This window comes from Physella acuta, unplaced genomic scaffold (genome assembly GCF_028476545.2).
Source record: "Physella acuta isolate Inbredline_101_S28 unplaced genomic scaffold, ASM2847654v3 ptg001755l, whole genome shotgun sequence".
NCBI classification, from domain to species: Eukaryota; Metazoa; Mollusca; class Gastropoda; family Physidae; genus Physella; species Physella acuta.
The window spans coordinates 188,703-200,794 of NW_026733265.1; the positions used below are offsets into that span (position 1 = coordinate 188,703).

The 12,092-nt window shown below is 33.5% G+C and overlaps 1 non-coding gene across 1 annotated transcript; it reads left to right on the top strand.

The window, feature by feature from the left end:
- Window positions 1-6,968: 6,968 nt before the first annotated feature.
- Window positions 6,969-7,041, top strand: Trnat-ugu (transfer RNA threonine (anticodon UGU)). Its single transcript has one exon. It is a non-coding gene; the product is annotated as a tRNA-Thr (tRNA).
- Window positions 7,042-12,092: the final 5,051 nt, after the last annotated feature.

Sequence of the window (12,092 nt, forward strand, 5' to 3'; positions counted from 1 at the left end):
AGTGACACTAAGTGACAGTATGGTATAAGTTGAATTTTCTTTTTTTTATAACTAGTACACTATTATTTGCTTATTGAATAATTGCATACGTGGTATTAGTAAATGAGTAATTGAAATGGTGTATTTTGTTAAGAGTTGTTCGATTTATTTTTATTTTGAGTTATTATGTAAAGTTATTTCCCTTGCATTTAAAAATTGTGTCCCTTCTGTAAAGGATACAGAAATAAATTTTTAAAAATATATTGTCGTTTAGTCATGCATCGTTTTTTCTTAATGAAAAAACTTTTAAAAATAAAGAAAATTTTTATTCTGAGTTAAAACAGTATAAAAGAAAAAGGTTGAAAAAAATCGATGTTACTGTATTATATTGTGATTTATATAAAATTATGTAAATTAAAATTGTTAAACATAAAAAACCCACATTGTATTAAATTACTACTTTTCAAATGATGTCTATACTGTGTTATAATTAGTATCCCCCTTTTTTAATATAAAAAAAAGAAATAAAATATATATTATTATACAAATGTAAAATATATATAGAAGTAAATGGGACTGAATAACTTCAGCCATCGGCTCGCCATAGCTGAATCACTCTCCCTAACAAACTGTGTGTTTTCAATAAGGCCTAAATCGTCATTTTTACCACGCTGTGAAATCAATACCCTGGCCACTTGACATGCCTGACGACATGGACATGATGGCCTAAACACATTGGGCCACAACATGGGTGGCCATAAGCAGTATAGCTCTCAACCTATGGGCCACGACAAGATGGCCCAAACACATTGGGCCACAACATGGGTGGCCATAAGCAGTATAGCTCTCAACCTATGGGCCACGATGAGGTGGCTTCTGACAAAGGTTTATGGAGGTTGTTGTAGTTTTGGTTGCACGAGACAAGGATGCTCCTAAATGTATTCCTTTATCAGTTCATTGTTTCATGTATAGATACGATGTAACATTTTACTGTTGGCTTTGTCAACTACTCGCTCTAATAACAGGGGTAAACATAACTTATACTTTGAAACTTAAATAAAACCAGCGTGTCTGATTTCAGAGTAATATTGCAATAATTGACACTTTCTATCACACAAAATGAATTTATATCATGAAATAGGATAACATATTAATTTTAACATCAACTATCTTATATTTCAACTTGAATACAATAATGTACAATAAGGGTATTTAACTTCTACAAATTAGCCAACAGTACTCACACTGATATATAGTGGACGATCTGCTGGCATAAACATTAGGGTATAGCGAGCTATCCTATATAGTCCTATACAAAGGGACACATATTCAAATGAAATTGTAGAGGCTGCAAGACAGGGGCATGTAATGTAGGCTACTGTAGACCTACGGCGAAGATAAAATACGGAGAAATGAATATTTAATGTTTCTCAACATTTCGACTTTCAGTTGTAACCTAAATTATTGCAGAATCTGATCAAGAAACAGTCTACATTACTTTAATTATCTTCAAAAAATAAGTTTTTTTTTAAAAATTTTGCTTTGAGTAATACACGTTTTTTTTGCTTAAAAAACATTTACTTCTATGCCTCGAAGAGATAAACACATTTTATTAAATTAAAACACACACACACACACAATTACACACACACACAAAACGCTGTGATTAAATAAGCGATAAGTAAAGATACAATGCTATTTTAGGAGAGCTACAGTTAATTGGTAAATCGTCTTAATGTCTTAATTGCACTGTGTCTCTGGTGTATTTATAGGACAAGCTCCTCCCATATAGGACAAGCTCCTCCCATCTCATCCTCTGCTTGTGCTTGATACAATTGTTCCATTCTCTTGTAATACCATGTTAAAACACTTTATCTGATAATAATTCTAGATAATGTGTCATGTACCTTTTAATGTTCTTTTAACTTTCTGTTTGCTGTGGTACCAGTGAACCATGTACTAGTCCCCTACTATTTGCGCTACATAATTCGTGATGTCTATTTCTGTTTGCTGTAGTACCAGTGAAACATGACAATAGTCTCCTGCTATTTGGGCTATATAATTCGTGATGTCTATTTCTGTTTGCTGTAGTACCAGTGAAGCATGACAAAAGTCTCCTGCGATTTGTACTATAAAATGTGTGATGTCTATTTCTGTTTGCTATAGTACGAGTTACAAGTGACAAGATCTATACCATGTTCAGTGTATACATTATGTGACCTATTATTTTATTGTATGTATATCAACGTTATCCCTTACAGTTTATCCCTTACAGTTGTGTTAGCCTTTAAATACATTTAAATCGAGTCATTAGTCGTCAGAAAATAGAATGTCTGATCTGAGTGCAGAGGGTAGTTGGTGGTAGCAGAGTGTGTGGCTCGTGGATGGTGCAGATCTATGTCCAGACCAACTGGTTTGGATGGAAAAATGTTCATTGTACACTGTTACATGTCTGTATTGTTCATGTTCAACCCTCGTGTTATGTGTTACCTGTCTGTATTGTTCATGTTTAACCCTCGTGTTATATGTTACCTGTCCGTATTGTTCATGTTCAACCCTCGTGTTATGTGTTACATGTCTGTATTGTTCATGTTGAACCCATGTTGCCATACAATCATACATGTCTGTATGTTACGAGATAACTAACAGTTACAGTTAAAGACCACTGTACAAGCTAACGACTTCAACTGGTAATGTAACTCTATAATATTCTCTATCCCTGCTTGTTGTAAATGTATATATATATATATATATATATATATATATATATATATATATATATATATATATATATATATATATATGACCTATATGCAAAGTATGTATTATGTACTTTAGTTTTTAGGTCCTATGTATGTCGTTTTTTCCCTCTCGTGCTTTCTATAACTTCATCCGTAAATCTCACATACTCCTCCACAATCTACCCTCACAAACCTGGGCTGCCAATTAATTACAATCGATTACTGCGTTAATCCTCGAATCAGGAGTTTAAATAAAACGAATTAACTTTAGCAGCGCTGTCTTGAACATCAGGGATTGTGGATTGAATTCTCACAACAATGGAATGGGAGGGTGGGGATAATCGTCCTTCAAGAGCTACTGACAGTGTTTTAATGCAAAATATTTTAACTTGTAGCATTGACAGTGCCGAATTCACAAAAAAATAAATTAATGAAAAGGTAATAAAAAATAACTAAATAGCTGACACCCGGTTAAATATGAAATTAAAAAAAGTTATTTAGGTTATTTAGGTTTCGGTTTAGAGCCAATTTATTGGTGCGCGGACCTTTGACCACAGGTGCTTTGACCATAGGGGGTTTGACCATAGGTGGTTTGCCCACAGCGGGGCTTTGAGCATAACTGAGCTTTGACCATAGGTGGTTTGACCACAGGTGTTTTTTCAGCAGAGGGTCTTTTATTACAGGTGGTTTGTCAACGGGTGTTTGATCACAAGCGTTGTTTTCGGCTTTGACTACAGGTGTTTTGTCCAGATAGGTTCTTTGACCACAGGTGGTTCGTCCAATGCTGGCGTTTGATAACAAGCGCTTTGTCCATATATGATAAGGGTTAATTTTAAAAGTTGTGTAATTATATTTTAAATTGCGGCAGGATGTAATAATATGTTAATCCATCTGTCATTTAGTTAACCATACAAGTATTAGTTCTTTGACTATACTGTTGGCATATTTTTTATCCTTCATATATGCTATGTATTTTCAAGTACATCTGCATTATTTTTTGTGAAACTTGTTGTATGTCGCATTATTTGTGTTCCATTTATATTTAAAATAAATCTATGAGGTCTAGCACCAGTCTTTATGTGGAGACTAAAATATTGTTCTTGACTTTTTTAGTAAATGTTTATTTCTAATTATTATTTAGCTCTCAGAAAACATGTATGAAATCGTATTAATTGTATCAAAGCCCCGCTGTGTTCAAACCCCCTATAGTCGAAGCCCCTCTGTGGTCAAAACACCGCTGTGGACAAAGCCCCTATGGTCAAACCCCCTATGGTCAAACCCCCTATGGTCAAACCCCCTATGGTCAAGCTCCGCTGTGGTCAACCCCCCTATGGTCAAAGCACCTGTGGTCAAATCACCTAGGACCAATTTATTAACCTAGTGCCCTTTGTGTTTCTCCCTCAACGGACATCTATTACGTAAGCAATGTTTACGCATGTGATTATTGCAAGTCTACCCCCTCCCCCCATTTCGGGAGTTTTTACTTTTAGTTGAATACATTTTTGAATTTCAACTAAAATAGACGTGTGTTTATGTTTTTTTGTAATTCTTTTGTTTTAGTGCGATCCACCTCACACCCCCACATTCAAACGTGTAACGCTACAACGTCTGGTCAAATTAAATTTGAAACCCATAATCCTGAAGACAATAAAATATTCGTTTGTGAACTGTATATTTTTTTTCAAAATTGCAAGAAAAATTTTGTTAAAGTAAATTATACTTGTTTTTTTTATAAAGCCATTATTCTTCAAAAAGGGAGGATACTAACTAAAACACAGTTTAGACATCTTTTGAAAAGTAGTAATTTAATACGATGTGGGTTTTTTATGTTTCACAATTTTAATTTACATAATTTTATATAATCACAGGGGGGGGGGGGGCGTTGTCGGGTCGGATCATGGTTGTTAAAATTCGAAAATAAAAAGACTCGAGTTGAAACCCACTGGCAGATAAGGCTCGATTCCTTCCAACACTGAAAATTAAGAATGAAGAAGAAGATATAAATCACATTATCGGACAGTAATATCTAACAGCAATATCGATTTTTCAACCTATATATTTTATATTGCTTTCACTCAAAATACCCATTTACTTTATCTAAAAAAAGTTATTTAAGTAAGAAACAAGGTAATTAAAAAGTCTTGTGACAATTTAAGCGCAATTTCTTTATGTTATCTAAAAATAGCTCTGTCGTAGCGTAAATCAAGAGCAGGCCAGGGTTAGTAAAACCATTGGTTAGTTATTAAAACGTTTTTTATTAATTTTTTTTTCAGTATTTTACATGTTTTATTTACAATGGAGTTACATGACTAAAAACCATTGCGCGCCTAGCTACTGAACGTGATGACGCAGCCAGTGAACGTGATGGAGCAGCTATTGAACGTGATGACGCGTGTGGTGTGGTTGGAAAAAATGCCTACTAATTCGGTCCAAATTTTAATTAATTCAAAAAAAATGTTTGTGACCGAACGAAAGGATATTTTTGAAAACTTTCTTCGGCAATATTGTTCTAAATTATGGCAGGAATCGATTGGTACATGCTTCAAGTCGCTAAGTGGTCTGGTTGCCGAGATATGGGCCAAAAACTGAATTTTTTTGAGGTTTTTTGGCTTTTCCGGGAAATACATGAAAGAAACCCGCAATTTTTATGGCCTATGCTCATTCTCGTAACTTGCTTAACATAATTGCTTTTGGAACTAGTCATCGATATTGCTTCGTTGAGGAGGAGATACGACTTAAAGCCCGGACACACATTCATCCATACATTCATTCATCCATTCATTCATCCATCCATTCCCAGAAATGACGAGTTAATAAACGCAATTCTCCAGAATGGAAATTGCGCTAAAAACGATGCATAACTTCACGACAATTCCTTTGTTTAATATCAATTATGTATCCCTTACAGAAAGGACACAATATTTAAATGCAAGGGAAATAACTTAACATAACAGCTCAAACAAAAACAAATCGAACAACTCATAACAAAATACACAATCTCTATTACTGTTTTACTTATAAAATGTATGCAGTTGGTCAATAGGCAAACAATTGTGTACTAGTTATAGATACAAAGAAAATACAACTAATACCATATTTTCACATAGAAATGAGATACAGTAGCTTTATTTTAAGATATTTTATTTAATTAGTGTTAAAATGTGTTATACCCCCATGTACTATTTTAAATTTTGGCTATTTCTGGATCCCTAATAAAGGGGCAAAAGTAATATGATGAGTGTATGTCAGGGGTAAGGGTTATTCAACATCATGGTGGATATCATTTGCTCGAAAAGTGGATTGTTTCTAAAAACAATTATTTGATTTGTTGAAGATACGGACAAATCTGAACAAAATATCGTAAAGAAACTAATGTTACGTTTAACATGAATCACTTCACGTAGTCTATATTATTAGAACTGCATTGAGACAACTCAAACCACCATGGGCACACCGTCAGCAACAGTCAAGAGTAAGAACGAGGACAGCACCACCACAGAAAAATACAACCATAAGATGTCAAAACTAACGACACAGAAGACAGCACAACCACAACAACTACACCCTTAAACCAGTCGACCTCAGCAGAAACCCAACCAGAGAAGAAACAATATACATTTATATGCGGTAGGTAAGTAGGTAGGTAGGTCGTTAGGTATGTAGGTAGGTCGTTAGATAGGTAGGTAGGAAGGTAGGGAGGTAGGAAGGTGCGTCTTGATGAAATAAGATGAAATACATCATTATGATGTGTGTTTTATCAGGGTATTTTGATCGAATGATTGTTGGTGCGAGAGATACAACGAATGAATGTTTGATGACGCGGATGAAAGAGGGTGAAGTTTTGGGATACAAACGGGTTGTTATGGTAATCAGGCTAGGGAGTTCGGACTAGTGAGAATGTAAGAGATGCTCCGTGTAATGTCGGTATCAAGGATAGTTTTATGCTTATTTAAACGAGAATAGTAGTTGAATAAATATTGAACAAAAAAATGACACACCATGACACGCATAGGTCACCAGTCACAGGTTTATGTACAACAGTAGACGAGTAGACAATACAGTGACTAGGATGTTTACAAAGACTGACGTGTACAGTGATATAGGGCATCAATCCACACAAATGTTGAAGTTTAGACCCTCGAGTCCCAACTTTTTGATCCCACTTTGTCCCCTCGCCAGGCTTTAATCCTCAGATTTCGAACACAAGAACGAAGGATTTAAAGTAAGTATAAAAAACGGTAATCGCCCGCCTCCATAGCTCAGTGGGTAGAGCACTGGTCTTGTAAACCAGGTGTTGTGAGTTCAATCCTCACTGGAGGCTGTGTATCTTTTAAGCGATTCGCTGCTCCAACTTAAAAAAAAAATTCTGCTAGTTACCACATAGTCCACGCGCTCATTGTTTACATTTGAGAATATTTATAATAGGAAGCGATGGAGTAGGGGCGTATTGTGAACCTGGTTAACGGGGCTGTAGCCTAAAATGTTGGTTTTATATCAAGACAGTAAATACAAATGATACGTAGTCCTTGTGATAAGATAGCGACACAAAACATCACGTGACGTCCACTGCTCTGTCAAGACCATGGATCCGAAACAATATTTAATTTAAACAGGAATTTTAAAAGACAATACATCCCCTGGTCCTGACAGGCTAACGTCCAAATTTTACAAGGCTGCTCTTTTTACTGAGACGTGATCAGGAAAAGGCTTTTGATAGAGTGTCACATAGTTTACATGTATTTAACACAATACAATAAAAACATGTAGGAGCTTACTCTGTACATTTCAAAATATTATTCAACCATTTTTTATCATGATAATCATAACAAAGCCTTTTCACATTTCTATAACTTCTATTGTCAAACTCTCAACGTAACAACTAACACATCACCGTTAGCCTAATATTCGTTGAATTGTCAAAGGCGATACACACGTAGCTTCTTTCAGGCATATCTTCGGGGAGGATCTTTCCCCCCCCCCTACCCCCTTGGCCGAAAAACATATACCGCTCTCTAACGAAGCATAATGTATATAAAAAGTATATACGTTTAACAGTATTCGCCCCAACCCCGGAAATAAAGTCTAATAGTAACTGGACATACTATGATGAGTGTAATTTAAGAAACAAGAATAACGAATATATTATCACTTTCCTGTTGTTAGAAAAAAAAAGTTTAATTGCAAGGGAAATAACCAAATCAAATGTATAAAACAAATACAAACCGAAATCAGAAAAACAATATACACTAAAGTTATTAGAGACCTTTAAGGATACGTATACTACTGCTGAAAAATCAAACATATCTACTAACACTAAATGTATTTAAAATGCAAATTACATCTCATTTTCACTTAGAGACTAGAAACGTTAACGTTATTATAATAATTGTTCTATAAATATTGTTAAAGCTCGCGTTACCATTCTCTTAGGTATGGCATTGTTCTTTTTATTTCTGGATCCCTTGCATAAGGGACAAAACCAAATTAAAATTATAGTTAGTGTAGTTTATTTAAACAATAGGTTTAGTTGGGCGCTAAGGTATAATGGGTCATTAAGATGCCATTATTATACTGAACCTAATGGGTCGCTGTCGTTCATATATACAACATACATATTCAGCTTGTACAGTAAAAATACAATACATATATTTAACGTTAACAAATATTAATAAAATATAACTTTATTTCCAGAGAAATTCAAACACTTGCAAAAAGTATTATGTGATATGTTGTCTGTAATGTAAAAGAACCGTCAGACATGGCTGTCATTTATCTCCTATTTCCTTACATACCCAGGTTAAAACCACTCTAATTTTATCTGTCACAGGCACAGGTAACATTTAAATCTACATAATAGATGAAATAGACATCACAGCAAACAAAAAAAAAAGTTGCATGCGTATATTTGGACTAACTAAAAGAATATTATATTTGCTATTACGGCTCTTATGTTTTATATATCTTTTTAATTGAAATAATTATTATTAAAAGATTAAAGAAAGAAAATATATATACAGATTATATTTCATATCGTTTGCATTTAAATGTATTATTTTCGTTAATACAATGTCTACCATATTTTACACATCTAAAATATTAACTTAGTCGAGCGAGTATGTTATGTTAAGTCCACTGCCCTAGTGACAACACTATGTTACCTATATGTACCCTTCCTTCTTCTCCTGAACTGCAAACAATAATCTCGACAATCTATTCTCAACGACCAACTTGGCTACTCGATATTTACAAAACACGATTACTGAACTCACGATTACTCAAAACACGATTCAACTATCCGATTCTGTCTACCTGATACTCTTAGCTCATAATTATTCATATGTCGATTATAATTTTAAAAAAAACACCTTTCATATAAAATAAACGATCAAATTGTTTTATAAAATTACCTACAATATTTTCTCTTGAATCGGAAACCATAGCGGTCTGCGTGTAACCAGTTACTTGAGTTTAGTGTGTAGCCGCCAATCTACGTTTTTATTTTCTAAATCTAAAGGACTAAAAATGACAAACTACTAGAAGGATGTATGATTTTTTAATATTTTTAGGTCCATCTTTCAGTATTCTGCTTTGCTAATTCTTTAATCTATTCTGGCCTCAACCCATACTAACAAGTACCAGATGCAATAACCATTACCTCCCCTGTATGTATAAAACAAACACATAATAAGGGAGAGAAGTAATACAAATTGAGAAAATTAACATTAAAATAACAACATGTACACGCACAAAAAGTGAACGGTGATTAATTAATTATTTCTCTAAGTTACATCTACAAATGCACTTTTGTATTCAGAATTGTAAAATTATATTATTTTTACGTAAACAAAATTTTAATATATATGTTTAATTCACAATACAAATACGCAGACTTTCTTACATATTTTTTACACTATTTGTGTTAGATGTCGCTGAAACAGCGTTCTGATACTCGTATTAAACTCAGTTATTTTTATCGATAGCAACACTTGTTTGTGTTAGTGTGTAAATCTATGACCAAAACTAAATAAATCGCGGATTTTTGTTGATAAGATATGAATTTAAAATATTAACGTGCATCTGCTGAGACAAAACTTTGAAACATGCAGTGTATATGATAAAAAACTCTTCATGTGAAAATGGCATCCACTTTTGCATCCGTACGCCGTAAAGTTGCATATGTGGTATCTGGCATTAGTACATGTTACTGCACTTTTAGATTTATATGTGGACTTGGAAAGTGTGAAGATGTTTCCATGGAACCTACAATTCAACATGGTGATTTAGTACTCATATCACCATATTATGTAAATCATCAACTTTTACAAAAAGGAGATGCTGTCTTTTGCCGATCACCAAAGAATCCTAGAGCTATCATTTGTAAACGTCTTGTTGGGATGGAAGGAGACACCGTGTATAATGATGAAAAATGATTTGAAGAATATGTTGATAAAGGACAGATATGGTTAGAGGGAGATAACAAATGTTGCAGCATTGACTCTCGTACATTTGGACCTCTTCCTTATGGCCTTCTTATTAGTAAAGTTGCTCTTCGGGCAAGTATTAGGACACAGATATTCTATTCAAGAATTTGAATGATAATTTAAAATATTCCTCCTGCCCTACACACATCTACTTGTGAGATCGAAAAATATCCCTCCTGCTCTAAGCACATCAAATTTTAGATACAATATCTTTGAAATGTTTTTTTAAACGTGACACTAGGCGATATTCATTAAGTTGATGTCATGGATGTATATCTTGTTACAGCTGTGGCCACCAGAAAGATTTGGATTTCTAGAACTACCTAAGCGGTTTCGAATGCCACCACCTTGTTCAACATGAATTATGTCATTTGATAACTTAACCATCACTCAAAGAATGAAGTGGAAGTTGGATGCTTTTTTAGTTATTTTTTATATTAGAAATGAAGAGTATTGAGGTTTTTTTTAAGCATAATTTATTCTGTGATGTCTGATGCTTTATATGCAAATACAGGTCAGGTGTATTAGTTATTTGATAAACCAAGCCTATTCTACCTATTTTTTTGTTACACTTTGGACTTTGGAATACAACTCTGAAATGGATTATTAGAACATTATACTTAGACGGTATGCTCTTTAACAAAATACTTAAAACATTTATATACTGGTATATTAAACTGAATCATAACTAAATACATATAAGTAAAATGATTTGCTTAAAGACTGTTTCTGTTACATTATATAAAATGACTACAAGTATTTTGACATGCAACTCCAATGTATATATATATATATATATATATATATATATATATATATATATATATATATATATATATATATATATATATATATATATATATATATAGCATGTCTTCTGTCTGTGACAGTATAATTATGCCTAGTTTTAAAACTGTTTGATTAAAAATTTTATAACTTAAAAAAAAAAAAAAAGAATGGGACAACTAATTTAAATATCAAGAGCAAGTGTATGGTTCCACTTTCCACTTCTGTCTCTTTATGTCTGTTGTTGTATCTTGGATAGCTCGCTATACCCGAATGTTTTTGCCAGCAGATCGTCCACGATACATTAGTGTGAGTACTGTTGCTAGTTTGTAGAAGTAAAAAGCCCTTATTGTACATCATTGTATTCAAGTTGAAATATGTGATTGTTGATGTTAAAAATAATATGTTATCCTATTTCATGATATAAATTCATTTTGTGTGATAGAAAGTGTCAATTATTGCAATATTACTCTGAAATCAGACACGCTGATTTTATTTAAGTTTCAATGTATAAGTTATATTTACCCCTGTTATTAGAGCAAGTAGTTGACAAAGCCAACAGTAAAATGTTACATCGTATCTATACATGGGACAATGAACTGATAAAGAAATACATTTAGGAGTCTCCTTGTCTCGTGCAACCAAAACTACAACAACCTCCATAAACCTTTGTCAGAAGCCACCTCATCGTGGCCCATAGGTTGAGAGCTATACTGCTTATGGCCACTCATGTTGTGGCCAAATGTGTTTTGGCCAATATGTCGAGTCAGACATGTCAAGTGGCCAGGGTATTGTCAACATAATATTTTGATTTCACAGCGTGGTAAAAATAACTATTAAGGCCTTATTGAAAACACACAGTTTGTTATAGGGAGAGTGATTCAGCTATGGCGAGCCGATGGTTGAAATTATTAAGTCCCATATAGTATATCGGGTAAATAGTCTATTATTGATATGTCCGTAAGTTGTATTATATTTCAATGGGTATAATAAGGATGGAATTTACTTCTATATATGCGCATCTAATTGTTTTCGATTTTTTCTTCAATAGTATGGAATGAAACAATGTATATAAAGGAAGTTACGAAATCAACATAAAGTGATA